Source organism: Fringilla coelebs (genome assembly GCF_963513975.1).
Source record: "Fringilla coelebs genome assembly, chromosome: 6".
In the NCBI taxonomy this organism is placed as follows: domain Eukaryota; kingdom Metazoa; phylum Chordata; class Aves; order Passeriformes; family Fringillidae; genus Fringilla; species Fringilla coelebs.
In genome coordinates this window covers 40,539,473-40,566,536 of record NC_140034.1, presented here as the reverse complement: position 1 = coordinate 40,566,536, position 27,064 = coordinate 40,539,473, and the positions used below count along the sequence as shown (strand labels likewise).

The 27,064-nt window shown below is 43.8% G+C and overlaps 1 protein-coding gene across 5 annotated transcripts in view; it reads left to right on the top strand.

Moving 5' to 3' along the window:
- The window catches only part of TSPAN18 (tetraspanin 18), a 129,829-nt gene that overhangs the window by 27,478 nt on the left and 75,287 nt on the right, over positions 1-27,064 (top strand). Inside the window, exon 2 of one of the 5 annotated variants that reach the window (XM_084207912.1) lies at positions 7,108-7,210. The exons of the other annotated variants lie outside the window; for them this stretch is intronic. The gene's annotated coding sequence lies outside the window, so the exon portion shown is untranslated. The remainder of the gene's footprint in view (positions 1-7,107; positions 7,211-27,064) is intronic. 5 annotated transcript variants of the gene reach the window in all.

Genomic DNA, 27,064 nt, shown 5'->3' with positions numbered 1-27,064 from the left:
TCTTGGGAACGTGTTCCCTGAAAGATTCCTTTCATCTGCAGTGAATTTTTGTGGTTTAAACACAGGAAATATTAATGTTTTTTTTTCCCAAATATCTGTGAGAACTTCTTTGTAAATGAATTGAAATTGTCCCATTTGTTAGCAGATCAAGCAGCATTCTGTCCTCACTTTCAGTTGCTTTGTCTCTAAGATCAGTATTCCTTGTGTAGGGATACCAAGAGGAACTGAATGATCTGACCTTGCTGTGGATGATCCAGCAAGCTTGGCAGCCTGGAGATGTGTCCAATTTGGCTGCCAAAAAAAAAAATGGGATTTGAAAGAGAATTGCTGTAAAGTGATGTTAGAAAGGACATAGGAATATCCTTTGGCTCCTTGGCCTTTACACTACTGTTTTGGTTTAGAGCAAATCTGGGAGGAAACTTCCAAAAGGTTCCTCTGGAAAGTAGATTTAAGCGACCCCTCCCCAAGCTGGTTTGGGAAACGATTTCCTTGGAGAAAAGTGGGGAAAAATTGTTTATTTAACATGCAAAGTATTGAGCAGCACAAAAAAACCCCCAAAACCAATATGAAACAGTAAAACCTCTTGCCAATCTGAAGAGATGAGAATCTCAGCAAGTCCTTTCTGTGGGCTCTAGCTTGGCTCACCCAGTCCCTCTTGTGCAGGAAATGCCATGGCCCAGGGCCAGCCTGGAGATGCGAGCTGCCGGTGCTCTTCTGGGTATTCAGTCCAGAGATGGCTTAAACTGGCCCAAGAAAAAAGAAAACCACAGTCCAGGGAACTTCTCTGCCTCAGCTAGCTAAAAACTACCTAAAAGCAGAGGAAAGCTTTGTCCCAGTGTCTGTCCGTGCTGCAGACAGCACAGCCCAGGAGCAGGATGCAGGGAGCAAGTGCAGTTCTGGTAGCAAACTCTGCGCTCCTTCTTCCCCACCTTCGCTCTTGGAGCCAGTCTCAAAGGTGCAAAACTTATTTCTGGGCTAAACAGATAAATGGGGATACAAGCATCGTGAAGACACCCCAGGACAGCTAGGAAGAGACAACTTTAGCAAAAGCCTCTGTAGGCAGTCTGTCAGCTCAGCCTCAGGAGACCAGGAGTGGCAGGCGATGCCTTTGCTCTCACGGGCTTCACCTTGGTCTGACCTGATCCCACGGGGCTCGTAGTGCCAGGGTGGCAAGGTGAGCTGTGCCAGCTGCAGAACCTCTAAGAGGAGAGGGGAACGAGGGCTTGCTCAGAGGAGATGCAGAGTCTCTTGTCCCCAGAAACTTATCCTGGCAGTGACTGTGATCATGGGGAGGACGGTAATGCTTTCTGCAGTCCCAGTGGTGGGCGTGCGATGGTTTGGTGCTGGCGGGGTGATGCTGGCAACAACCCTGCACAGTGATTGTGGAGTCAGGGTCACAGGTGCTTCTGTGTCCTTGTGACCTGGTTGTTCATCCTGTTTTCTTCCAAGCCAGGACTGAAATCTCCTGTTATTGACTGACAAAATCCTTTGTGATGAAAATTTCCCGTTCATGCAATCTCTCAGAAATCATCCCAGTGCGACAAACTCTTTCTAGCTCCGGTCTCTCTTTTGCTGTGATTTTCTGTAAACCAGGGCTGGGATGTGTTTCTTAGACATACATGAAGTTTAGCATCTGTTGTTGGTGACACAGATCATTGCACGTGGAAGAATGAAAGTGCAAGTTCATGTACAGCCCGCTTTTGCTGCACAATGAAGATCTGGGTAAATGGGAATTAGGATTAATACTGGATTTAAGATTCTCGTAGCTGGCTGGTAAAAGCCTAATCTCCTCAAAGGCTGCAGGCAGGCTGGCAGCATTCAGCTCAAGGCCAATGTTGTTTGCAAGACCTGAAAGAAATTGAATTTTGATTCTTAGAGCACTTTAATCGTAGCCTTTCAAGATAGGGATGGGAAGAGCATATACTATCTCAAATGCAGCCTTTTAATTTCTTTAATGTATGACAATCACCTAGGCTTCTGGGTCTGATGGACGTTTGACAGTAATATTTTTCATTTCCTTTTGCAAAAGCTTAGGGATTCTGATTGATTTTAGAAATGTATAAATTGCATTCTGAAAGTTGATATACCAAAGTCTCTGTATAGGCAGAGTGAGATAAATCCAAGCAGGGCAGCAAACTCTTCCCAGTTTAAACTGTTAAGAGTGCTAAATGTCTTTCAGGTAAGCAGGCTCAGGAGACCGCAGAAGTGAGAGCTCCTGGGTGTGGTGTGGTCAGTTCAGTCCAGCCTGGTTTGTCTTTTGCTGTGGTAGAGATGACTGGTGAGAAATGCATTGCTGAGTCTGTACAGGTCCTAAATTGAATCACTACGTTTGACCTTAAGCCCCATGTTGGAAAATAACATGTTTTAACATGAAGTGTTGATGCTTCTCCTGTTTATTGTGGCTGCAATTTTTCTGTGTACCTAGTATTTTCTGAAAGTTGGACATTTAGTTATCTAAATAACTTGCTTTTTAGTTAAGTCTTAAGGTAGACTTTATGTAGGTTTAGTCCTGCATTGTCAAACAGGACAGAGGTGTGTAAAGTTTGCCTGTCTAGCTACTTCTGATTCCTTGTTTCCAGCTTTCTCTTTGATAGCAGTTTTGATTGGCTCTGCTAGTGATAGCCTGGCAAAGTGTGCCTGCTTTTCTTTTGTGTTAAATCAACAGCCCATCCTGTGGATGGGTCCCTTTATGGGAAGTATCAAAGATCTCTTCAGTATGATTGTGGGTGCCACTGTCAGTCAAAGAGGCTCTGAGCCACCGAGGATGGAAGGAGCAGGGACACATTGACTAGATTTGAGTGGAAACCTTGTGGAATGCTGCTGATACAATTCAATATCCATGTTGCTAACAAGAATGACATTTCTGCAGATGATGCAGAAACAGGGTGATGATTTAACTAGACCCCGATCCAGTCTTATCAATTTGTTTTTTCTCAAGCCTACTTATTCCAACTGCACCTAGATAGATTTCTTTGGATTGCTTCTCTTTCCTTCGGTGCTGGTCCTCTTTGCTTAGGCTGCTTTTCCTCTCACTGTTGCCTTGTGCAGAACCTGTTATCAAACAATCCTATTCATCCTTTTAGTAATCTCTAGAACACTTACCATCAAGCAGGACATTTTTTCTGAGGTATGAAGTTTCCTTGCATACCTTAAGTCACCTGGCTCTCAGTATGTGAAGTTGAGAAGTGCACTGAAGGTTGTCCTTTCCAAGGCTCAGGGCCCGCATGATGACCTGATTAGAATTTGAAAGGCAGTAACTTTATTTAATTTAATTATGCATGTCTCTGCCCCTATTGTTTTCAGAGTTAAAGGGAGCATCTCAACCATTAGGCCAACTGGAATTCAGGTCTCTACTGGGGCTCTTAAGTCCCTAAAAGCACAAGCTGATTGAGGTCATGTTGTTGGGAAAATTTCTGCTCTATTTTGTAACATAAGCCAGGAAAATCTTTGGTCTTTCAGCTCTACTCCCTATACTCTTCAACAGAGATTAATGGTAAGGAGCAGTGGGTAGAAAGGGAACCGAGGTAAGTCTGGCATCCAGCAGCAAAGGTCAGTAGAGGTGCCTGAGTTATACCAGCACAGGAAGGTTTTTTTCAATCGGCAAAAATCATCCAGCTTTCGCTGACTGTAAGAGACCTTATCCCTCTGCAGAAGTCAAACAGATTGGTTTAAAGCATGCTACAGTTCATGGAAGCATCTTGAAACTGTTGTTTTGTTCAGCATTGTGGCTGGTTGGAAGGTTTGGTCTGGGGTTTTCTGGTGTGTGGTGGGAGGTGGCAAAAGCTGCTTGGAACAGCAGTGTGTAATGAGACAGTGCCATGCTGGGTGAAGCTCAAGGATTTTTAAGCCTGTAAAAATTTAGGAGAACATGCATTAATGCTATTGCTTGTTGTTGTAGCCTCTAGCAAGCAGATAGGGAGGTATTAAATCTCTCTGAATAGAAATAAGGGTGAGGGGGAATATCTGAGAACTTCAGCTTGTATCAGTTGCACAAATTTCTTGGAGGAGAGCAAGAACGGGCATAGCACTAAAAAAAAGAAACAAAAAACAACCAGACCAAACAAAAAAAAAATCAAACCAACAGGAACAACAAAGCCCTCTTGACACACACTGACACACATGTCAGTGTGTGTCTGCAAAAAGGATACAGGTTTTCATGCTGGCTGAACGATGCAAGGAAGAAAAAAAGTGCCATGCTGACCTGTAGTTGCATCCTACCATGTAGATTAAGCACTATTTGAAGTCAAGGAATTTTTGATTGCTGTTTTGGCCAAAGCCTTGGCATTATAAAAAAGCAATTGTGCTGGTAGAGATGAATGGGTGTGAATAAACTTGTGTCTTGTTCCTGGTACCTTAGAGGGCCCAGTGATAGAAATGTACATTATGACTCCACAGTGGCAATTTCTTATTATTCCACCAATGAGTCCACTCTCTGCTCAGCACTGAGACTGACAGAGGCCCTTTACCAGCACTGGAGCTGCACCTTGAAGCTAAATCTGCTTGGAGCAGATCTCACTGGTGATGCTGTGCTCTTCAAAGCATTTGCAGCCTTGCCTCTGGAAGGCCAGCCAACATCACCACGGCTAGTGCTGCTCCACCACTTTTTCTTTCAAAGTCCCCAGCTGTGGCCAGGAATGCACAGCTGCTGCACTCTGCCAGCCCGGTGTTTTGTTGCAGATGAATGTGGTGGGGCGATCTGTAAACATTACTGTGTGTTCTGACGGTGAATGTTTGCAAGCTGTTTGTACGGTGTTACTCATTTATCCCCCAGCCCCTCCAAGATCGGCTTCTGCTTTATCACTGCTGATAAGCTGGTGTGTGATCTGAGGCAGAGCCACCAGCCAGAACGAAGGCAGGCAGGCAGGCAGGAGTCCCGAGTGCATAGTTTGGGGGCAGCTCGGTTTCTTCCCCGATAAGGCCGTGCCTCTTGCGGCAGTACAGTGCACACTCCTTTTAAACTGTAATCGTAATCCTCTTTGCAGCCGGCGCTGCTATCCCCACAGGAAGCATTAGCAATATCACAAAGTGCGGAGACTTCATTGTTTTCCCCTAATCTGCAAAGGGAACTGAGACAAGACAGGGGAAACTTTAACCTATTCCATGCCTCAGTGGCAAATAATTAGTTTCTTACTGAGTGAGAAAGCGGGGGGAAGCCTCTTGGTTAAGATAAAGTAAGCGCAAGGCTCTCAGGCTTATCTTGCTCTGTGGAATTCGGGAAAGGACACGTCCTTGAATTCGCCCGTCTGCCGTGCCCAGATTTTGTATTTGGGAGTAATGAGTCTATTAGAGCTGCCCTAAGTGATTGCTGGGTATGAGACACCTCTTGCCAGGAAATGCAGTAGCCGTGCTTTTGTTTAAGGACCTGAACAAAAGGCTCTGGATGCTTAATAATGTGCAAATTTGGGTGGGTGGGATGTGGAGAAGGTTAATAGGGCAGGCTAACAGAGGAGGAGCTGAGTTTGAGAGAGGAGGAGAGCAACGCCGAAGACATGGCAGCAGACAGAGTGAAGCAAAACAGGAAAGGCGTCCCCTTTTTGCCATGTTAAAGTTAACTTAGTCCCCACTGAGATTTTTGGGGTAAGTGTGAGCTGTGTCTGATGAAATGATATTTTCAGCCATGGCTGTGGGAGAGGTCTCAGTGCAGCTCTGGGGGCAGTCGGTGTGCAAGTCTGAATGCTGTGTAAGTGCTGTCCAGACACTGACCCATCACAAGGTGTGATGGCTCTGAGAGTGCTTTTGTGGGTGGGAATTCACTTTGGGTCAGTGCTTTACCTTTGCAGAACTCATCTGAGCGAGCTGCCTGTCATGAAATTTGTCTTGTCCTGCTTGGGTCTGAGGCTGGGCTGTGCTTTTCTTGAAAAGGGAAAGCTGAAGCGGGGGGAGTTGCCCTGGCCTGGCATGGGGGGCACAGATCTGGAATGGTGAATGGTTTGCTTGCACATGTGCTGCCTCTGTGAAAGTCCTTTAATCCAAAAGATGACAAGAGCAAAGGAACAAAAGAAAATGCTCTCAAAAATAACATGAGATAAAGATCTGTAGAATTTGCTTTTTATTTTGCTCACGAGTCCCTGGAGACTTCTTCTTTTAAGGGAAGAAATGCAGCTTTCAAGGTCGAGCTTTTTTTTTTTTTAATATGCTCCCCCAACCCCTCCCACCCCTCCCTTTTTCTTCAGACTTCAAAGGCAGTCAGCTGAGAGCTTCTTAGGAATGTTACATCTGTTCAGAGTAAACGTGGATTGGTGGAAATTCTTCCTCCAGAGCGTCTGAAATTTGTACACAAATTTTCTTGAGACTGTGGTAAACAAAACACAACCTCAGTGGGGTCAGGGCTGAGTGATGTGCAGTAGGGAAGGGTGGAAATCCAGCAAGTGAGAGTAGTGTTCTGCAGAGGCATTTAATTTAGACACAAGTGGCTTTTTTTTCTTGATGCCTTTATAGAAAACAGTTTAATGTCTGTTCCTTTTAATAAAATTGTTTCAGAAACTGAAACTGTACAAATGGACTGAAATGTGAATGAATGCTTGGCCACTCCTCCTCAAACTCCTAGCTTGTGCTGGCTGTGTACTTGCTGGCATACCTGCCTTATCATTTTGCTTTCAGTCTTCATCTGTGTATCAAAGAATGAAAGCAAAATTTTGCTTTTTGTGTCTAGCGCTTGGTCCTTCACCAGCTGATCCAAACCTATTGGCAGTGGAGGGGCTGAGACCAGGGACTTGGTTTGACACAGAAAATGTCACTAAGCCTGCAGGATACAGCAGGTGGGCGTAGGAATTGGACTTAGTTTAACGCTGCTGTGCCTGTTGTGGATGGGAATTTATTGCTGATTTTGATGAAAGCTGAGGAGTGGCATTGCTGGGAGCGTTTGGAAATCCTCTCCACAGTAGGACTTATGGACATGATCAGGTCCCAGACAGCCTTGTGCATAACTGCCTCTTCACATCACAAAAGTGTAACTGAACTGTAAATGGTTTTCACACCAATTATTTCCCTCTTGTTTTTGAATAGAACCGGGAGGGGGGTTGTTTATCCCATTTCCCTGGTGCAGCTGAAACTCAGAGCAGCAAGCCTGTGCTGAAGCTGTTTTTCCCTCTGCATGTTTCCCATAAGGAGGCCAAGGAGTGTGAGATTTGTGATTCAGTGTGTGGCTTTGTCACATGCCTACTCAGGCTGAAGATGATAGAAATCTTGGTGCTATCTCACTTCAGGTTGGGTAAGTATATTATGTTTGTTGCTTTTGTGGGATTTTCTCTTAAATTAGGCTTCTTAAATGAAGAGCAGCAATATTTAAGCTTGTGTGTAAATAAGCAGAGGACCCGGGTTTCATCTTGTCTAATCTGTTTAACCTTCATCAACCCAAATATTTACTCTAGGCATTGAATATCCAGGCAGTGTAACTCCGATGCTAAAATTCATGCCCTGAGAATGCTGTAGATTGACTAATCCTGCAGAATTCCCCAAATCCCTGTCTGTATAAATAAACTTCCTATGTGAAGGATTATAACTAAATGCCGTGAATTCAGATCAGCAAAGCAGAAGTGCAGCAGTTGGCCCATTTCTTCTGCTGCTTACTTATGTGTTTTAATAAGGTTATTCGTCTTAGTCTAAATAGATGTGTAAAGAAAACTGCAAATACTGAAGCACGATGCTGTCATATACTGCATGAGGAAAGTTTAACCCTCTGCCTTTTTTCAGTTTACAAATCACCATCAGCTTCATTCACCCAGGTTGTTGAAATTGTTATTCCTTTCGGGTATAGCATTTCTGTTGAATCTGAGGGGGCTTTTTTTTGGTCTTTGACCTCTTCCTGCGATTGTGCAATGTAAAGAGTTCATTAACCAGCACCAGCTCTGTAGCTGGGGGTGTCCCCCCCCCTCCCCAGGCACAGCCCCCAGCTGCAGAGCAGAGCCTGCAGCACCCGGATTTAGGGGTGTTAAAGCTGACATCTCAGGGCTGGTGTGCCGTGCCCACTGCGGGCAATCCTTACAGGAGCCCTGTGTAAACCTGTTGGTATCGGCATGGTGAGCAGCTAGGCTGCTGTCCTGTTCCTGTATTGATTATTTGTCTTTGTGAGATTATAGTGCAGACTTTTTGCGATCCTTATCTTGGAGAAGTTCTGTTAATATCCCATCATGTTGCCCTGTCTGTTACTGTTCATTGTTCCAGACGTGTGAAGGCAATAAACACTCTGGGGACAGGAGTTAATTTGGCTATTTTAAATGGGATAACTAAAAACAATGAGATCGGGTTACAGAAGTACAAGCAAAACTGTTCATGGAGGACTTCACAACAGTATTGGTCATTAGGTTCATGAGAAGCTAATTTGTACTTTCTGAGAATTTTGAGAGTAGACTTGAAAAAATTAAATAGCTCAAGAGCCAGCGGGATGGAATTGTTCCATATTGGCAGGGAAGGGTCCCAGCCAATTTTACTCTGTGTTTTGCTTGCAAGATTCCAACAGTTGGAAACTAGAGAGAACAAATTGCTCAGCTGCTGCAGTATCAGGAACATGTCTAACCTGGAACTGTGCTGTTCACGGCCACTGGGTCCTAACAGATAATTCTCTTTGCTGGAAAAGGACTCGTAGGGGAAGAATTTCACCTTACTTTACTTGCCAACAGACTCCATAGGGAAATTCCTTCCCTGTCCCATGCTGGGTTAGTCAGAATTTAACAGTGTATCTGGGTAAGAATCACTGCAGTTAGGCCACTAATCTCATTTCTGTCCTCAGATAAGATTGTTATCAGAGTAATTGTCTGTTTGCTCCCCCTTCTGAATCTAATCAGAGTGGATTGTGCCAGTACCTCCTGGGGCAGAGGAACTTGGATGTTGATTGGCCTCAAAAGAAAGAGAAAATCCACAGCGTATATTTAATGTAAACTTCAGTTTTGTTAGATGTTCACAGTAAGATCATCTGGAAATCACTTGCTCAGACGTGTCTTGGGCTTTTCACAGCAATGTATTTGTTCTGGTTTAGGGTCCAAGTTTAGTCAGGCAAGTGCAGGTAGTGCATGATGTGGTGAGTTTTTTAATAGATAATGCTGTGCACCAGCAAAACTGGTATTTTCTCAAGCCCCGGGACAGAGCAAGTTCATGTCTGCAGAGAATGCATACTCTTAGGTGCTCCAGCCAGCAGGTAAATCTGAACAATTAGTGCTTTTCCCCTTATTTCAAAGCAAATTGCAGGAGTGGGTGGATTTTGCTGGTGGGTATAAAGGAGACTCAAAGATATTAACTTTTCATTTATCCTTCAAGTTGGGACTAGAATTTGTCTCTTGTGTTTACCTGAGGAAATGTGCTGTTTGGTCTCTTTGTAAGAGTGAGCAAACCACAGGAAACACAGCACTCCAGTGATACAGAAATGGTGTGTGCTGCCATGTTATAGGGTGAGAAAACTGAGACACACACAGACCATGAGCTGCCTTGGGAGCTGCCAAAGCAGAGCTGTGCAGATAAGGTCTGTGCCAGAGCCAGCATTGCTAGTGAGTGCTCCTGATTTCTGGTCTGGATCACCATCTCCCAGCTCCAATCAGCAGCACTGCAGGGAAAACAAGACCTGGAGCTGCCCTTAGTGGTGTTGCTGCTGTAGAGATGATGTCTGGCATGATCAGACCTGTACCCCTGGGTGGTTTGAAGAATCCCTAGAGCATTCGAGTGTGATACCAAAGCAAGCTCAAAAGGCAAGGGCATGCAGCTGGAGAGAGTGCTCAGAGCTGCTGAACTTGCATGGCTTGTGTGTGAGAACCACTGAAACTGTCTGATTCCATCAGGTTTAAAGGATGCTGAATGAAGCGGGTTCTTTTAGGCACAGGCAAATCCCATTTTGGGGACCTTGAATTTGGTATGGCCACAGCTGCTTCTAGCCTAATGTGTGCTTAGTGTGGATATTCTCTGAAAGTTTTACTGTGTACTTTGCTGCTTCCTGCTCCATTAGACTTCAAATCACTAATTGTATTGGTAGTTTCATGGCTAGAGTGTCCCTTTCAGCAGAAACTGTAACCACTTTTGCTGGATGACTTAACTGATGTTGCACTCCTTTGTACAGAGAGAGAAACAGACTTGCAGAAAGAGAGGAAGGGAGACACAATGAGATGGAAAAGCTGTTTTTACCTTTGCTATATAGCACTGAAGAGATGCCAGAGACACTGTTTAGAAAAGTGCTTCTGGAGCTGGAAGTAATACAATGACATCAGGAGAACCAATAAACAGAGCTTTAGATCTGTAGGATGGTGTGGCCATCCTACTGCCCCCAGAACTTGAGTTTGCATCTCCACACAAAGCTGCAATATCGACTTACTTGGACCTAGCTGTGGTGTGTTTGACTTGGCCCTGCTGAACATGCCATAGATATCAGTGTCCAGCAGTAGAGCTTGTGGTCTTGAGGGCCCCTTTGTGTGGTTTGTGGCCTCATGCTAAGGAATGATTTATTTTTACCCTTTTTCCATTACATGTGTTGCTTCTTATGTTTTTTGGGGGGTTTTGTTGTTCTTTGTTTTGCGGTTATGTTTTGTTTTTGCACTTGAAGCATATTTTTGGCACCCCTCGGTCCTTTAATGGGCTCTCATGTTATCAGACACCACAGCTCTACATACATTAACTGTGTTTTGTTATCTGCATTTCTTTGTGAGCCATTCATATTCCAGGATCTTGTCTCCAGCTGTTCTTTCTCTGTAATGATCCTGAGGAGAGTGTTGTAATTTACTCACTACTTCTGCTGGCAGAGCACTCCGGAGCCATCCCTGATTGGAGGCATCCCTGCCCATGTTGCGGTGTTGAGAGTGGAGTGAAGTTGGGCATTAAGGAGCTGTTAGCTGATTTATGAAAAGCATGCTTTTGGAGGCTGGGAGCAGATTTCTCTGGAGAGGCTGGTGAGCTGCATCCTGCCTGCTGCCTTTCTCCAGCGTTAGCGCTGGGCAGTGCCCACAGCTCAGGATATAACCCTGTGTCTGCTCCCTCCCCTCCCTCAGCTCATGGCTCCATCTGCCCTCTTTAATGCTACCCTCCCATCTGGCACCCACGGTTCTGCTTATTCAGTCCATAGTAATGATTTTTGATGCCATAATTTTAAATATCAGTCTATAGCCCCTTCATGATGGACCTTGGACTGACCCACCAGTTTTCAGAGTGGTGGGTCACAGTTGCTCTTTAGCAAATTTACAAGGCTGGTCTTTGAATCCTTTAAGGTGCTTGTCCCTGTCTAATCTGGGCATTCTCTGGTAAATGGGGTCTACCCTGAAAATTTTAAGTACTTCATTAAACCAAACGCTAGCAAAATAAGTGGAGCATGAACCTATCTTAAGTTACTACTATGGCTTCTGTCAGCTGCCATAAAAAGCTTTTCTAGACTCTATTAACAAGTGAACACAAGAGATGTCACCAAGCTGTCAGGCCCAGACTGTCAGCCTGGTCTTTGCCATGCTCAGGAGTACATGATGTGACTGAGGAGTTCCTCCGTCGGAGTTGATCTGAGGACAGCTCTCTCCCTTGACGCCTCCAACTGCTATGCTGCCTTTCAGTAGCAGTTGGGGATGTTGAGAAAGTTGAGAATTCACCATAAACTAGTTCTACTTAGCTATAAGAATAGGCATGCACAGTGTGAATAAGGATAACAAGTCTTGATAAGCAGGAGTTTTAAGAGAGATTACATAGAAAAATTTATTGTTGAGGCCAACAACAAAGGAAGCATAGTATGAAAGAGCAGAAAATAAAAGAACAAGGAGAAATGTCTTGCTTGTAACCTCTTAGATGTGTTGCAGGGAGATTTCTCTCATTTTGTATGGGTCTTCATTTATCTGTGATAATGATCTTTATTTGGTTGATTAATCCTCAGAGGATCTGTGACAATTCTGGACAAACTTTATATACATACACACCATTTCAGTTAAGATGGCTCCAGCTTGGAATTTGGTGGAAGAACTATAGCTGATTTCAGTGAGAGCTGCAGAAGGCACTAGCCTGCTTTTGAAAGAGACACTCAGAAGAAATTGTTTTGTGTAGGTGGGCACTTGAGTCCAACAGCACACTTCCATCACAGAAGTTGCCTTTTCCCCTTAAAGCATGAAGGTCAGGAGAGAGGAAATAAGTTTTTAGCTAATTACAGGGAGCCATCAACAGCACATGGGAAAACACAGGGAACAGAAAACGGTTCAGGTGATCTGGGGAGTCAGGATTCCTTTGAAGTGAAGCCAAATGTAAACTTTCTGGTTACAACGTGTCATGGTCTTTCCAGGGCAGAGTTTCCAGCCTTGCTTCCTATTAAGCACATCATGTTGTGAATATTTAAGGCTGGCTTGTGCCTTTGGGTGTTTCTCAAATGGCAGATGCTAAAGAACCCTCCTTTCTTCTGTTGAATACTAGAAAGGGGCCCAGTTTATCTTGTTTTTCCAGATTTATTTCTCTTCCATTGCTTGCAGCAGTTTAGTTCTGTTAGTAGTATCACACCAGTGGTGAATCACAGCACTGGCAATATTTGAAGCCCCACAGTTCACAGTTTGTTCCTAGTGAATGTCTTGTCCACTTGAGCTCTGTTCCAAGAGAATTGTGGCAGAGAAAGTCTAGATGGAGCCCTGTATTCCTACTGTATCCTTCTGCAGGTGGGATCATGATTGCTGCCATTGTAATGGTACTGAAGTCCCCATAGGTTAAACACCATGCCTAGCAGTTTCAAGGGGAGCTCTGTGATAGGATATCAGTGATAGGAGTGCTGGTAAAACGTGGCTGTGGGTCTCAAAAGTGTCCAGCTTTGCCTTGGACACAATTTGTAGGAGAATTCTTCAGTAGCAGGGAGAAGACTGATGCTCTGCCAGAGTTCTGAATTAGAGATGCTGGACTAGAAGAGCCTTTCAGTAAGGTCCCTGATTCCTCCAGTAAACTTTGTGCTCTGTTTTCAGCTCTCACTGCCTTTGAGACTTGTACCTGAACAAAGACTTTAATCACCCTGTTCAATAGTAAAAATTGGCAGCTCGGTTCCTGATGGCTTTTTGCTTCATATTTGCTGCTGCTTCCCATCATCAACAGCAGTAAAGTGCCATGGGGTGATAATCAACACTAATTTGGGAGTTAGATTGCCTGTGTAATAAGCTTCTCTGTTATTCTTTGGCAGGAGCAACAGCTAATATAAATTTTTTACTGTCACTCTTGCATGGGCCATGTACCAGTGTCAAAGTTAATCCCTCAAAATTATGTTCCATTATAAATGTCTCTTCACAGATGAAGTGAGTGCAATTAGGCAGAGAGGTCCAGAACCATTACCAAACAAAAAAAGCTCTGAAGGACAAAAACAGTCTCCCTGTGCAACACAAAATGATGTAACACCTTGCCAGTGACCTCCAGAAAACAGAAGCTCCTCGGCCACAGTGTTCTTAGGGCTTGTTTGGAAGTGAAAATATGTTCTGAGTTGACCAGAACTGAGTCCCACCTTTTTGTAAATACAAGGTGTAGAATCTTAAGAGGAATTTGAAGCAATTTGTGTCAGTTTTCTTTTATTTTTTTCTTCCAGTAACACACAGAATGTTTAATGTCATTATTCCTGCCTGAGCCCTGGGAATTCAGAAAAGACCATCAAGACCTGAGTAACAGGCTGAAAAAATCCCCAGCCTATTTAATTGGAGATTATTCTTTTGATGTTTGGGTTGATTTTGAGGTTCATTTTTTATCAGGTAACTCTTGGGTAACCCTCTGTATACAGAACAACTTCCCTGCTTTAAAGAATGTCAAAGACTCTCAAGGTTTAAATGTACTAGTGTGGTTAAATCACTTTCATTTTTAAAGTTTCATGTTGAATTCTTTTTCATTAGAGAAAATGAAAATATCCCTTTACTGTAACATTCTGAATACTCTGGGCAGGGCTGTACTATGATGGACTTCTTACACCCACTTTAGAAACCCAGCTTAAAATTTGTGTCTGCTTAAAGAGCCTTCTTCCCCCTTTTTATAGGGGGATGATAAGCGCCTTAGTTCTTGGGGGTGAGGTTTGGTTTTTTCTCTTTTTTCTCTTTTTTCTCTTTTTTCTCTTTTTTCTCTTTTTTCTCTCTTTTCTCTCTTTTCTCTCTTTTCTCTCTTTTTTCTCTTTTCTCTCTTTCTCCCCTTCTTTCTCCCCTTCTTTCTCCCCTTCTTTCTCCCCTTCTTTCTCCCCTTCTTTCTCCCCTTCTTTCTCCCCTTCTTTCTCCCCTTCTTTCTCTTCTTTCTCTTCCTTTTTCCCTTTTTTCCCTTTTTTCTCTTTTAATTTTTTTTGTTGGGTTTTGGGGGATTTTTTTGGTTGGTTTTTTGGATTTGTTTTTCGTTTGTTGGGTTTTGTGTTGTTTGTTTGGTTTTTGTTATTTTTGTTTGGTTATTTGTTTGTTTGGTTTTTTTCCTTCTGGAATAATCCTTAAATATATTAAATTAAGGTACATTTCTATTCTTAGGGAACACACACTCTCTTAGTTCCTGATTGTTTTGGTTTTTTTTTGGAGTGCTGAGCAAATGCTATCAAGTTTACATTTACAATGGCACTGGTTATGCAGAGAAGTGAGAAGTTTGTTCCAAGCTACAGAAGGGAGAGTGCCCTATTAAAAGTCCCACATGTGTGTGGCTGCATGTATTGAGTATTATCTACCCTTTTCTAAGCATGAAGCTTTAGATACATTGCACATACACCATAAAGTCATTCAACTTTACTCAAACTTTTAAAATCAAAGATGATAGTAATATTTTGCTTTACTTTCTGTTCACTGCAAACATTCTGAAAGGTCTTGCTTTGAGCAATATTTGGTATTTCAGCTTGAATTTGATAGAATTCATTTCAGAAAATCTGGAAAATTGTCTCTCTGCTTACATGGCGGTCACACATGAGTTACAATGCTGAGACAAGGATGAGGTAGACATGAGAAGCTGCATCCAGTTTTTGTCATAAAAAGCTCAACACAATAATCTGGTTTGCCAGAGAAAGCCCCTTTATTTTGTTCATATCTGGCCTGTTGAGCAAATGTGGGAAATAAATTTATAAATGAAAATGGCTTGCACATGAAGAACTTACTATTCTGCACATCAGTCATCCGTCATCTTGTTAAATTCAAGTGTACTAAAGGTCTGCTTGGCGTGCTCTTCGCTCTGTTCTATCCTCTTCAGTGGCAAGAGGATCTGTGTGTCCTCCTCTTGACTTACAGAACCTTCAGAGGCTCAAATCTCCTTCAGGATGCTGTGTTCTCTGAACTGGGCAAGCAATCATCACCGATCCTTCTTGAGAATCCAGTGGCTGCTCACTCCAAAAAAGCCTCCTTGACTCCTCTTGCTGTGTTTTGTCAAGTACCAGGGGAGCTTGCAGCATATGATTACAGCCTGCATGTGCTGCTCTTCTCCATTTTGCCTATGAGTTTTCTAAGTGTTTTCTCCAAGCATGCTAAAATGTCTAAAGAAAGGGTCAAAGTTCTTTATATATTGGAGTAAAATTGGGTTGAAGTTCTTTTTCTGTTAGAGTAAAACAGGGGTGAGGTCACCACCCAGTTCTTACTGTTGTCAATTATGACTTACTGCATCTTTTGTCAGCTACATGTGAGAAAAGTGTAGGGAAACTGACTGGGGTTTTTGTAGTTGATAAAATCTCCAACTGTGGCACTGAACCACAGAGTAAAAAGCCGACTAACAATGCACTGACGTCAGGCTGCCTTGATGTGACTGAGAGAGTTTTTGTCTGCGAAGACAAATAGTGGAATAAATCACTAACTGGGTTTTAACAACTGTGGTGGTTTTGGCCTGGTTTCTGAACTTGGAGATAGACAAAGAATTGCAACACAGCATCTCATTTCCAATCTGTTTTGACCAACCAGTAACAGGGTCCTGTGTGTGCTGGGAGTCTACCATGACACAAATCTTGACGAGGTCCAAACCAATTAATTACAATTGATAGCTGATGCTGGAATATGGGCCATGTCAATCACAGGAATGGTTTCCTCCTGCTGCTGTACCAGAACAACTCCAGGCTGCTATTTGGGGTGGCAGAGAGAGTTCAGCTGCCTTCCACACCAGACAGCTTGCGTGGTAAATGGCTTTTCTACACAGAATCCATCGTCTCTCACGAGGGATGTGACTGTGAAGTAGCTGACTTCTGAAAACAAGCTTTCTGCAGATACTTTTTTCCACCCAACAACAAAGGTCTTGTTTGGGAATGCTTTTTGGCTGCAGTCTTTGTGACCCCCCTGGGAAATGCACTGTGCATTTGACTTGCACTCACCAAAGGAAAAAGTGAAAGTAACACAGCTGTAGTGATTTACTATGAAGTTTTGAGGCTAATTGCCTCATATGTTTAATTAATAACTGACACATTCTGTCCCTCAAAGAGCTTGGAGAACTTCCATCTGGACCCCTAGTGATTACAGCCTGGAAGCCATCCCTGTAATTAAGGAGCAGGCTATAGGAGGCCTGTTCCCATTATGGGCAATTATTGTGCTTGCTACTTTTCCCCTCCTTTCTTACAAAAGGACTGAGAAAATAGGGCTCAAAGACTAATCTGACATAAAACCCTGACTAAAGAGGTGCTTTGTGCTACCCCATGGTAGAATGATGGGTTATATTTTGGTGCCAGCACTCTTTTTCCAACAGGCTGTCGGGGGACAGGTTCTCCAAAGAGCAAAATGTGCCTTGTACCAAACTGAAGGACATCCTGGTCAATATTAACTGCCAGTGCAAGAAGATGATTTTTGCAAAGAACCAGGCAACTGGGTATTTCTAGTGTTACTTCTCTATCTTTCCCTCCCAACTTTAGACTTCCACTAGATTTGACAGCTGCTCATCTGCAGACTCTGGCTAGCTCAGGAGCCCTCAGAGTAGAGGATGCTGTGTCTTTAAGCCTTCCATACAGTGCTGAAATGTTATGACAGAGCATCTCACAGGGGGATGCGGTTTCCATGGCAACCCCACACTGTAAGATAAGCAAACTGGATTATTTTTTTTCCTGAGAGGTTCAAGAGCAAGGAAGGAATGAGGCGATCTGTCAGCAGGCAAGACTTGAAAAGAGGAAACCATGTTCATTAATCCTGTAGCCCTGGCTGCTTTGTGTTTTAATTAGAGAATGTTATTATGGCAGAAAGCATGGGCGCCTCACCCTGTTATGGGGTTTTGAGGACTTTTTTGTTTGTTTCTCTTTTTATATCTCCAATTAATAAAGGGCGGGGGGTGGGAGGTGGCTGGGGGGAAGGAGGAGGAAAGAAGATTTACTAAGGCATAAAATGAACTTCTGAAATAAAGAGCCTCAGGATCCCTGTTCCAGAGCTTGTATCCCAAGCCAGATATAGGAGGTAGTAGGAATGAATCTGCTGTTCTCAAACTGAGAATACGTCTTAATTTTTTTTTTCTGTCTTGCTGCTGTGTTTAGCAAAAATGGGAATCCCCCATACCCTTCATCCTGCACATGTAACCGTGTGAGTGTGGAGTAAAGTAGGGGAGTTGTGACTTCTTCTTGTCTTCCACAGTCTGCCCAGAGGCATTATACATCAGAGCTGTGTTGCCTTCCCCTGCCTTGGTTTTGGGGTAGCTGATAACTTTGGGATCACTAGTTACCCCTACATGAGAAATCCCCCACTTCCCAAATGCCGCCACTTGTGAGAATGCAGGGCACTGTGCATGCTGAGAGATGTAAGGACAAGGAGGGGCAATGCTTCAGCCCATCCTGAGAAGGCAGGCTCCCACACAAGCTGCAATGGCATCTTAGTAATCAGATAATATCTTGATAGCAGCTAGTACACCAGCTGGGTAGGAAACTGTGCTGGTCTTGTACATGTGCTGTGCGTAGGAGTTTATTATGGAAAATATTTTGACAACCTTTATTATTTTCAAACACTTGTATGTGTCACCAGAAAATTAGAGTTAAAGTAAATGTTAACCCAACAGCAGTCTTGTCTGCATAGTTTCCATGTCCATCCCTTATGGAGTACTCCCTGCTCCTTTGCAGGGAATAAGAGCCCACTATAAATCTTCATGTGTAATGAAAAGAAAGTTATCCTAATCCTTTGAGTAAGCCATATACCAAGAGCATTCATTTCTGCTTTCCTATAAGCAGCAGTATCCCAGTCTGGTTTTCAGGGGCTGGTGCTTACAAGGAATTCTTATAAATGCAGTTCTCCCTACTTTCCTGTCAATGTCTTCTTCAATGTCCTTGAAGATTTCAGCAAAACCAGGTGCAGAATCAAGAGGGCCAAAGAGCCTCAGAACCATTGTTCTGGATTTGAGTACCTCCTACCCAAAATAATTTTCTTCTATGGGTATGATCCATGTAGCAGGAGCAGTTGTTAGCAAAGTCTGAAGTTGTGGGCCAAGCAAATGTAAGACCTTTGTTGAATGAGCCATCAAATGTTCTAATGGACAATAAGCAGGGTTGCAGGCAGCTTAATTTCTTTGGAGACCGCTCTCTTTATTCCTTTTTTCTGGCTGCATAGACAAATTCAGCACTTTGGTGTTGATATCAGCTTTATTTGATGTTTTGAGCTGAGCTTCCCAGAGATGACTTTTTGGTTGTACTAATAAAGAAACTGCTTTTGACAGCTTAGGTCAGTCGTACTTCACTGCCAGCCAGCCCCAAGTGGACAAGTGGCAGGCTGGGTTTGTGATCCTGGTGGCTGGGGCAGAGTTGGCCAACACAGCCTTCTCTGCCCCTCAGCCTCCTCTCAGGACCTGCTGGGCCTGCCTGTGCCCTGCCAGAAGAACCCCTCACACATCTGCTGCCTAATGGGGGCTTCTGAATTCACACCACTCTCTGGTCTTCATAATTTGTCTTGGCCTGAGTGTTGTTAAACCCTTGAACATTGCTTGGGTTTGTTGTCCCTTGAGGCACTGCCAGATCTGAATCGTTGCCAAACAAAATTATTCCACCTGCTTCTTGGCTCTAAGCATTTAATCACCCAAGCCCAGCAGAGTTTTGTTTAGAGAACAGAAATAACTGCAGTGCTGCACTGGTTCCCAGCAGAGCTAGTGGTGTCCATGCCACCTGGTGAACTGAGGAGTGAAGGAGTAGCTGCATGCCTTATTTCTGCTGGGAATATTTCCAGGACTGACTCTCCTGGGTCTGCCCCAGCCTTTTTGGTCAAAATTAGTGCCCCTGAGTTTATGGTGGAAGGGAGCAGCTGGAGAGTATTAGGCTCTGCTCCAAGTATGATTTTGAGCAGGCCAGTTGCCTCACAGCTAAAGCTAGAGGTTTTAACCGATTATTTGCTGACTCATCACTTGTCCTGGTTTCTTTCCCACACCATTTTAATGCCACACCCCTCTTCCTGGAGATAATGCATTACTCGTGCATCTCAGTAGTTCATTCTTGGATAATTCTTCTAGCTAGTTCTGTTTCACACTCAAATCTTCTCTCAGTTTTGCCCAGCACCCCAGAGGTACCCAGAAACTGGACTTTTGATGATCCAGATGTATCCCTTCCATCTCAGTATATTCTATGATTCTATAGTAGATAGATTTCTGACCATGATTGAAATACAATATCTTTTAAATCAACTAATGTTATCCATCCGAGCCTTTTCTGCCTTGGCCTGCTTGCCAGCCAAAATTCCTTAAGCAAACTCTTCAGGAAAAATGCAGATCCTTAAATTGTTAAGCCCTTCTTTCTTACCTTTTGCTGGTGGTCCTGAATGAAGCCTGTGTACCTGCAGACCCTAAGGAGCATAGTGCTGTTTTAGGGTCTATCACAGCTGACTTGGAGAAATTTTGCTTACTACTATTTGCATGCTATCTTAGCCTGCAAGTCATTTAGACTTAGAAACACAGAGTTCTGCTTCTACTAACAAAGAGCTGTCTCCAAGAGGCTCGTTAGTGGGGCTGCTGGCAGGCGCTACCCTGGGTACACAGAGACCAAGCACGTGGTTGCAGAGTGGAGGTGCAGGGATTTCTGGGCAGCCAGAGCCCTCTGAGCTCTGTTCAGATGCTCTCTGTACCATCCTCAGTCTCCCTGGCTCCTAAAAGCATTGCTGAGAGAGAATACACATAAGATACTGTAATCCTGGTGCAGTCTTGAAGAGAATGCACAGTCTGGAAGCAAACTTTTCTTTCGTAGATTTTGTATCTAATTTCAACACATGCCATACTGGTGCATCCTATTTACATTCAGGTCTGTTTCAGACATCCGGCATAATTCAAGAACACTGTCGCTCTGAATGCATGCAATGAAAATATTTTTATGCTCTTTCTACAAAATAATCCTTGGGTCTGCAGTTTGCCAGTTTGTGGTAGCTTCAAGGTTTTTCCTAGAGTACAGAAGTTTTTGAAAAAGGAAAAATGTCTGGGAGTTTACTTATGTTCTACAAGTCCTTCTCATAAAAGAGCATTAATTTCTTTTAAACCTCTCCAAGCAATTTCCCCAAAATCTTCCCTGTCCACAATAGTTTGTTGAAGCTCGTGTGAATGTATCTATGCTCTTTAACAACACACTGAAGGAATATTTTGGCACTAGGACAAGCCAGTACCACAAGTTAAATTAGATTAAAACAACTAGGTTGATATGTTTCATGACATAAACGAAAGATGCTTTGGAAAAAACAGAGAGGCAGTATTCCTGCTGGATAAGGCCTCGGCATGAAAACATGAACAGCAAATGAGTTTATTATTGAAGAAATGTTCATTAAAGCCAACTTCACTGAGAAACTTTTTGGCCTAACCTACAGTTGTTGTCTTTGCTATTATTAAATGTCCTGTGTTGGTGAGCAGCTAAGAAACCAGGATATTTTTCCCATCTAGAGTTTTTAAAATCTGATGTGTATGGTCTTGGTTTCAAAACCCCCTTGATCTTTGTATTAAGCCTGTATGACTTAAGTGAACCCCAGACCTCAGGCTGGCCTCTGCCAGGGGTGACTTTCACTCTTACAGGGAGATTGTGCAGAGCCACAGAAAGCGGGGAGGCACCAGCTGGAGGAGAGAATGACCTCAGGGTCTTTAGATTGTAGGTTAGAGAAAAAGAAATACAACATTTCCCTAAGACAAATATTTTCTTTCGACTATTCCAGTTGATGGCATTTGTAGGGGGAAAAGAATTTCTTCAGACAGAGCAGAGACCAAGAGTTTTTCTCTGTTGGCCTCTTACTGACATCAGACTGTGGAAGTCTTTGAGACAAGTTTATTTTCTGCAATTAAAAATAATTAAATAAAACCAGGAGCTGATCTTGATTTCCCAGCTGCTAGAGCCTGTCTATGACCAGGACAGAGGTTTTAGATTTAGAAAAATTCTGAGATCTTTTTTTCCCAAAACGTGTTCAACTTTAACTTCTATGTCTTTGGGAGGTGCAGCGAGGAAGGGAGCCCGCCCAGTTTCATGCACATTCATTGATTGCAGTGCTGTAGTGCTCAGCTCTTCCCAGACGTCTAAAATCATTGTAAGTAATTGGGTTAAAGTCAGAATTTATCATACTTAGTTAGCCCAGATCTAATCATTCTTTCCAGAATTGTTTGCTGAATTGCTTGGCATGTCTAACCTTATCGGCCCCGTTAAGTTCTTATCCCCATTTGACAAATGTAATCTGTCTTTACTTCTGCAAGGAGAGAGACAGGAATCATTAGAGACTTCTGTGGCTTGCTGTGCAGCCTGCCAACAGGCATCCCAGAAACAACTGGGAAGATACGTGCTGGAGAAGATTTGGGAGAGTTGAAGGTTTAATGGGCATGGAAAGTAGGGTTTCTTGTCAAGATGGTTTACTCCTTTACTCATTATTATCTGTTTTACAAACAGAAAATCTGCTAAAGTTAACAGATGTCAGCAGTAGGAGATTGCTACACCGAGCCTAGGGCGAAGGGTATGGATGGTGTTTTGTGCCTTTCACAACCCACGCCATTGTATCTTGCTTGAGACACTTTCCTCTAAGCTTATAAAATCACTCTTGGCTCTAGTTATTTTCTGAGAGTATGACTGAATCACTTTACAGGAAAACACTTACAGCGTTATGCCTGAGTTGCACACTGGGGACCTGAGATTTCCCTCCCTCACAAAGCAGAAGTGACACCACCAAAGCAAACGGAGCCACAGGGTTGTGAAACTGAAGTCAGCAAGCAGAAATCCAGCCTATATTCTCTAGTGTATGCTCATTGCTGGCTATTTTTGCTAGGAGAAATTTTAGAGAAAAGGAGGGCAGGGAGGAGGTAGGAATATGCAAGGCCAGAAAGATGTTCTTTGAGGATTTTAAGGAGTTTGCAAGCCCATGCTGAAGAGCTAATGTCTGCCACAACTGGAGGAAGAAGTAGGATGTCCTCCCCCCCGTGTGTTTGTGTGCATAATTTTACATAATTCATGTTCTGATGCATAATGCTGTCATTTGCCACCCTGGCTTCTGGCGTGCTTGGCTCAGCTCGGTGAGTTGGAGGATGTTGTTACCCTCAGATGGAAAGGAGGCTCATCTTCTGCACACACTCAGTTCAAGGCACCTTTAGAAGATAGCTGTCCATGCACTGGGTATCACAATCAGTAAGTACTTGATTTGCTACACTGCCAATTGGGACTCCAACTTTCTGTGTGCTTCAGCCTGCTCAGAAAGGCAAGGGCTTAATAAGTGGTTTGGATTTTCAGAAGGGATGTTTGCCCGGATGCGAGCATTTCCCCCGAGATCGCTCGCGCACAATGGAGCTCTGCGTCAGCGCTGGGGCTGGAGGCCCCAGGGATGGAGCCTGGCCAGCAGCACTCAGCCCTTCCCCGCATGACTTGGCACCCAGAGACACTGCCTGCACCCAAACGTAAACCTGGAATCACAATTTGGATGTAGCCTTGAATTCAGCTCTGTCCTGACTCGGCTGATGGCTGTCCTCTCTCAGGTGGCGGGGCTCAGGCAGCACCCTCTGGTATTTCCTCTGCAGAGATACGGGTGGGGCAGAGGGCCAGCAGTCTCTTCTTTTGCTGCCTAGAGGAGCATAGAAATAGGGAATACGGTGTGTACCTGCTCAGCTACTGCTTCTCTCCCCTTTGACCGCACCTGTGGAGTGTACCAGGGTTGGGCTATGTCTCTTTTTAACTTTTAAATTGACAATTTCACACTGGTGAGATATCATGTTGTGGCTGCCCACAGTCTCCAAAGGGCATGCTCCCCTTCCAGGGGATGCTGATGGGGATAACAGCCACTCTCCCCAGCCTCTCTAAAGTGCCTGGCAGCACCCATGGTGCTTGTGCTAGGGGAGCAGGCAACAAACTCAACTCAGTTCTGCCTAAGCTGGTTAGGATGAAGTGGCATAAAGCTACAGGAGGGACAGGGCAGTCTTTCAAATTCAGAGGCAATATAGGGGATGAAAGAGAGAAGAGAAAGAAGGAATTGCCTGTGGAGTAAACCCAGGGTCTTGTGAGAGAGTAAAAACTTCAGGCTTTCCAGTGAACTTCATCCAGACCTGCGTCTCTCTTCTCCTAGATCTGGGCTCTCCTTTACACTACGTATTTGAACAAAGACCAAAGGCAGATAGAAATCTCCTTGTATTGTAGGATACTTTCTTTTTAGTTACTCTGCTATCCCTTTCTGCTCTCCATGAAATAAAGTCATTAGATGTTTGCCTCAGAAATGGAGGAATTTCAATATGTGGGGTTTACAGCCATGTTGACCCAGCGTAGCTGTTAGCTACTCCTGAATGATTCCCACAGAACGGGAAAAACTGCTGGCGAAAAGAGACTTTGTGTTCAGGGGCAACAGGAGGTTATTTGCCTTCTGACAGCACCATAATGATGGATGTTTGTAGCTGTGGTCTGGGCATCCAAAAATTTTATCCATAAAGGATAGATCTGGTTGCTAGAAGCGAGGAAGCTATAGAGAAATTGCAGCAATGTAGTCAGCTGCTGTGGCTGCGTACATGGTTGGATCTCTGCTTCCTCCAGCTCCCTTAAGTGGGAATTGAGGCAGGTTTCCTTTCAGTCATGTTTAAAGCACTTCCCTCGGGGTAGATTTCCCCTTGCATTCATTCTTGCGTACACATTATCACAGACTTAACATCTTGGAGAAAAAACCCAGGTCTGTTTTTTCCTATCTACCCTATCAGATGAAGGGTTTAGCTCACCCTCATCTGCGGCCAAGAAGAGAGAAGTTGCTTTTGCAGCCTGGCTTGGCGCTGGTGTGGCTCACTGAGTGGAGCGAGTCACTCAGTTGCTGGCTGCCATGGGGGGCTGGCTGGCTGTGGGTGCCAGTCAGGTATGAGGCTGCGGCTCAGCACACACAGGCTTGGCACATCAAGGTGTGAGAAATGCTACTCACTTCCCAAAATGTAGAAAGGTTTATTAAAACCTTATCAAAAACACAACAGAAAACTGAATAGAGAAAATATTATGTTGCCAGGAGCAAAGGATCTTTCTCGCCATGCGCTCACCCACACAATGGATGTTTCGACTTTTAGCCCCTCCCAAAGTTCTGTCTGTTGGCTCCTTTTCTCTGTCCAGTGGTGGAGTGTACTTCCTTAAGTCTTGATTGGAGGTCAGATGTTGTCATAGCAGCAAGCTGACCCTCCCAAACGTCCCAAATCCAGGCTGTCCCCTGATAACACTAGGCAGGGGGGGGTAGTAAAACATAACTATAGGTCTATAAAACTTCTCTTAACATATATACATGATATTTGCCTTTTAATTGTGAGAGTCACTCATCACATTACTCATCTATCACAAAGGTCACTACCTTGGCTAAATCAGCACAAAGTTTCTTTCCATTTACCTTATCCTACCCCCATAAATTAAGATACATTTGCAACTAAATCTACCAAGTTTGGAATGCCTCATGGCAGCCCTGCAGAAGGTTTCCTGTCTCTGTTTTGTAGCAATCACATTAAAACCAGCACCTTCTTACCAAGTGAGAATCAGAATGCTTCGAGCTCTGCTGGCTCCTCATAAGCTGTGCTCTGTTAGCTCCAAATATTCTTTGAACACTATCTTCTTCAAAGCTGCTTTTCAGGTAGAGTGAGTTGAAAACCAGGAGAGATTACCACGGGGTGTTTTTTTCCTCTCTCATTTTGAGAGGAAGTATGAATTCAAAATGTTTTGACCAGCTTTGTTTTCATGAAAGAGTCCCCAAATGTAGCTGTGTTCTCTTTAGTATAAGAAAGGTGAAAAGGATGCAGTGCTTTGACAGTTATCTATCTGCTGATTGCCACGTGTACCAAGTGTCAGGGTGAGATTGATGGCCTTAGAAAATAAATCCACCGAGGCAGGAAGAGTACCTTCCTTTGCTTTTTTTACAATGCTAAGTGTGTGTATTGTCTGTGCTGAGCCAGTGCTGAATAATAATGAGTGACTCTAGTTAGTGTCTAAGCTAAGGGAAGCCAGGCCTCCAGCCAGCCTGGGGTTAGGAGCTCTGCTGATTATTCAGTTTAGTTTGAGCCAGCAATACACATTTTGCCTAAATGCCTGAGTCTTTTCTTCCCAATTATTTTGAGGTCTAGGAGGATACACTCTTTTCTGTGGGATTTCTATGAAGTCAAAATGTTAAAATCTAAAACCTGTAAGATTAGAGTTTTAATGCTTGGAGCATACTTATTTGTTTGCTTGTTTGTTTTTAATCTGTGAAGAACTTTTGGCTAGAAAATATCAGTTAGACCTGTGATTGGAAAAAAAAAGGCAATCACTAAAACAAACAACCTCTCCTCCTTCCAACTTGCTTTGTTTTGAAGGGAGTGGAGTGTGACAGGATTTCGAGTCTCTTCAACATCTGAAAATCAGAAAGTGAAGGTTTCTTGCAAAGTCTTCTTTCCTCTCTACCTTGGCTCTGTTTTTCTAGCCCACACCAGTCCTGCTGTAGTGCCTGTGTCTTATACCAGTGCTCATCTGGTCCATCTCTGGGGTGCCAGTGAATTTGTGTCCTGTCATCTGAGGAGGTGACTAAGGGAAGGAAGTTCTAATTCCACCTCTCAGATCTCATTTTACACATCCTTGAAAATGGATCTCTGGCAGTCCAGGATCTGACTGGAGTGGATGGAGGAAAAGGATTAGGGATGCTGCCTAATCCAGCTCAAAACTCCTGACAGCACCCAATAAAAATTATACCCTGGCTGCTTTTGAAGTCTATTCCCTACTCAAAGCAGGGATTTGTCCTTGGTGGCCACTGTCAAGTAGAGAGCTGGAAGTCTGTCTGCATCCCTGAGTGATTCTGTGTTTCATGGCTATTTGGGTTTTGTTAGCTATTAGCTGTTTATTATCAGTGTTTCATTTTGGAAACAGGATTGACTCCCTGAAGTACGAGACTCCTGTTTCCTTTGGGGAAGAGTGTTTGGTAGCTCTGCATGTGGTGGCAGGAATGTTTTGTGGCAGCATGCTTGCCATTCAGATGCTTGTGATTTTGAGCAGGTTCACTGCTGCAGTTTGTAAACTCCTCTCATTAGCTTAAAGCACTTCAGAGTTTCAGGACCTGCTGCCTTCTTCTCTTATCCCTTATTTCTTTTCCTCCCCACCCACGTCCTGGTGTCTCTGCTCAGTGCTGACTGAGCCCTGTTGCTCTTGCCTGCACCTGGGCACTGCACATATTATCAGCACAAAAGCCTCTGACAGAAGAGCCCCGAGGAGAACAAGCTGGAACAAAGATGTGATGGGAATGTTTTGCTGGACAACCCAGCTGGGTCATTTGGCTTATCCTTGCTTGGGGAAGTGAAGTGGCAGTTCTATTCCTCACCTCCTTGATACCTTATGAGAATTCTTGCTGCCCTGGTTCAAAGGGGAGACAGTGCTCTGAGGATTTCCTGACAGAACAAGCTGTGCTTGCACATCTGCTGGGTGCTGTTTCAGGATGGAGAAACAGGAGAGAAAAAACACCTACCTTTTGTTAAGAATGCAATGTAATATTTAGAGTTTCCTCTTCCATCTTATATTGAGGATTTTATTAGCTTATAGGAGTTCTGGTGCCTGTTGAAGTTTGGAAATAGGGTATTATGTTCTGAAAATATAATATTTTGCTCTAAAGTCATTGTGGATAAAACACAGAACTTATAAATAAATTTTTGAGAACTGAATTTCTAGTGGGAAAGGAATTCTTTTGCTTGCTTGCTAGCTGTTTCTGCTGGACTAGGAAGACAAATTAAGGTGGACTAGACCAGCAGAGCTGCAGTGGGAGGAAATGAGAAGACCTTCTTTGATCCCAAATGCTCAATCAAGAAGCATTTGCCA